Genomic DNA, 3,459 nt, shown 5'->3' with positions numbered 1-3,459 from the left:
TTCTCTTCTCTTCTCTTCTCTTCTCTTCTCTTCTCTTCTTTTTCACTGCATTAGGAGTTGCTGAGCATAGCTCTTCCCTAGAAAAAAGTTCTTCCTTATTGTGTTTCTTTTTATCCTTCCTTTCCTCCTTTACACATGGCTCCTCTTCTATTACCTGTTTGTTCTTCCCCCTTGGCAGTGTCCTCTTCCATCTCCTCATCCACTTCAAAATTAATTTTAATCTTGACTTTTTTGTTTTCAGTAATTTCATCCTCTTTATCTACCTCTTCTATTTTGCGGTTTTTAAGGAACAAGTTGGAAGTGAAAAGTCAGCAGAGTAATCTTAAGTCTTCACTTTCATGTTTGTATTTCTCTGCGTTTGCTAATGCTTCATTAATTTGTGTGTCAAATTTGTGCAGGAGCCATGATAATCTTCTCTGTATCATTCCAATTTTAGTATAGGTGTGTCAAAGTGAGCACATAAGTAATATTATAAATCCATTCTATTTTAGCAGGCATTAAAACATGAATAATATAATAGAAGATGTGTCTGTTTTAATGTGAATTGCTCTTATCTCACATTTCTACTATAGACTGAAATATCTTATTCCTTATTATTTAAATTCAATCCTAGGTTAATCAATTTTTTTCTAAGTTTTTATTCACACTAAATTTACCACATATTTTGCTTCTAAGTAATTTTTTATCTGGGCCCAAAGAAATATTTTCCTTATATGTGAAAAGTTATGATGCTGTAGACTCATTCAGATGCTCTCTTTTGCTTTACTAAATGACTTAAAAATAGAAAGATTCAAAGTGTCAAAAATAGTTCAGAAGCTAGTTCACAAAATAAAACACTTAAGGAATTACTGCCTTAAAGTAGAAGTGTATCTAAGAATCAGAATAACAGCGAGCATGGCATCATAACCCTAAGTGTGCAGCAGTGTGTGGTGCATACCTTGGTAGTAACCAATAACTCTCTAAATGAATTTAAGACCTGCTCACCATGCAGAAAACCATGTCTGATACTGGACACCTACCACAGGAATCTGAAGGTGAAGCCATGGATCTTAAAGAAGAACCTACCATACTCTTTTTACTAAGCCAGCATAATTCCTCACACTCTAAACATTTGTCCAAATACCCAAGTGTATAAAGAATATAAGTGAGAAACAAGTGTAGTTTTCACTCTTCACCAAAGACACTTTTCTATGCAACAGACAGAGACCAGTGTAGAAAACCACAATAAGTAAATAAATGCAGTGTTGTGCAGTCTAGTTCCACTGGAAAAATATACAAAGCAACTCCAACACCTATGGCTCAGAGATCACTGAGGAAAGGGACAGGATGATGATAAAAGCTAGAGAAAGAAGGAGTTTGCTGTGATATTGTGTTTCCTAGGAGTGTTAGAAGATATACCCATAAAGTCTCACCAACATGACTGCCAAAGCATGAGCTTAAGAAGGACAACAATATACACTCCAAAATGGAATGGAGAAAGCATAGGCAGCCTCAACCCTCGACACAAAGAACTTCAGACAACTAAGGAATGCTTAGAGTAGGAAAGTAGAAATAGTTTTCCCCAGAGAAGACAATACCAGTTGATTAGCCAGTACAATATGATCAGCCCTGACAACATACATACAAATAACATTACACAGACTAAGCAGTATATACTTGCATACTTAGGGGTGTGTGTGTGTGTGTGTGTGTGTGTGTGTGTGTATGCCTTCCTGCACGTGTGTGTGAAAAATTAATTTTAAAAGGATATGAATTAGGAAGACAGCAAGAGGAATGGGAAAGGAACAAGATGTAATATATATTATAATTTCCAAAAGTAAAATAAACAATTTTAAAAGAGAAAAAAAAAGTCACTTAAAAAAATAGAGTTTTAGATTTCTGTCTTTTGGGTAGAAGTATTTGAATTTTATAGTAGTACCTCCTTTTCTTTTTCTGTGAAATTTATAGCACTTTTTAACAATTTGTCCTCACTCTCAATTAACTGATTAAGAACAACACATTCACTTATACTTAAGTAGAGGTCAACTTTTGCTCCTCTTTTGTTCAACAACAAACAACAAAACTCCAAAGATACACTTTAACAAGTTTGTGGTTTTAGGCATCTATAGGTTTTCTACCATGTTTGGATCAACTTTTAGTGCACTGTGAATATGAGCGTGACTCTTTTTGAGTATATTTAAGAAGTACAAAATGACTAAAAATCATTACAGTGATTTCTTAACAAAATCTCAATTTAATGAGCGATTACTGTGACTATAATAATATTATTAATAACACAATGTACAACATTTTAAAATATCTTCACCAGGATATAAAAATCAAGATGCTTTTTTGTCTTTTGATCTGAAGTTGTGAAAGGTGTTCTGGCATCTTGTCACCGTGTTGAAAACAGTAGGGTTAACTAGAGGATGGATAAAAATATTTCATAATTTCCACGTACACAGTTTCCACCAGGGCACCATCAAAGTCAGATTTGACCCTGTGTCATCACTCTTTTAAAGACTCACTGAAAAGGGACAAAAATCCTCTAATAAATGGCCAGTTACTCGCAGTTGAACTCTTTGCCAGGTGGATCTCTGCTGTATAATGTAATGGAATCATATCAAACAGAACAAAGAATCCATAGCTAGACATACCTGTTTGCCAGTTCAAATACTTGGTTAGATTTATTTTCAGTTCCTTTCATGGAAAGGTGGAGAGATCTAGATGAAGCTGGCTAGTGCATTTTTAATTCCCTACATCTTTATTGTAATGCCAACACTATTTATGCCATTTTTATTTCTCCAGGTCCTTGTTGTGGTAGTGACAGCTGTTATGGCTGCTGGGGCCACTTTCCTTTATCGCTTTTCCATGACTAAAAGGGCATAAAACAGCTGTTGTTCCTTCTAAGACTGAAGAAGGGATCAGTTTTGGGAGGCACAGAAAGGGTTGGGACAGTATCTCTCCTTGAGGAAATGAGAGCATTTTTGTTCAAAAAGCTGAGAACCTGCTGGATGCTGTCTGTTAAGCTGCAATACCAGCACAAAATGAATTCATAGTAAGACTCTGCCCCACTACACAAAATAAATAATAAAATATAAAAGCTCACTACTTTCTTGAGTAAGTAATGACCCATTTCTCAAATGTAAATATTGCTGATTGCTTACAGCATTTAAGCACATGTTTTGAATGTGCATGTTTGAGGAATAGTGTTTGCTTCCCATAGTTCTGGAAGCATCAAAGTTTCTTTGTGCTCTGTCTCATATCTTTTCTGCACATATATTATACATGTCTCTACACACGTAAAGAGTATAAATGATCACTTGCAGGGTGGTATGATGGATCAAAGTACCAGATGACATTTTTGTACCCGGAATAATAATTTTTCTTACCATTCCAATATAAATCAGCTTTTGCTTGATATAAGTGAAATTTCATGCTTTGTACCATTTTATACTATTGATTTTCAGAGCCTGATCT

The 3,459-nt window shown here is 34.9% G+C and overlaps 1 non-coding gene across 1 annotated transcript; it reads right to left on the bottom strand.

Annotated features, from left to right (window-relative positions):
• Positions 1 to 353: 353 nt before the first annotated feature.
• Positions 354 to 461, bottom strand: LOC121455042. Its single transcript, XR_005975416.1, has one exon. It is a non-coding gene; the product is annotated as a U6 spliceosomal RNA (small nuclear RNA).
• Positions 462 to 3,459: the final 2,998 nt, after the last annotated feature.

The sequence above is a fragment of the Microtus oregoni genome, unplaced genomic scaffold (genome assembly GCF_018167655.1).
Source record: "Microtus oregoni isolate MIOR12 unplaced genomic scaffold, Mior012 000000F_ref0000247, whole genome shotgun sequence".
Classification (NCBI taxonomy): domain Eukaryota; kingdom Metazoa; phylum Chordata; class Mammalia; order Rodentia; family Cricetidae; genus Microtus; species Microtus oregoni.
The sequence above is the reverse complement of the archived record's forward strand: the minus strand, read 5'-3'. Positions and strand labels throughout refer to the sequence as shown.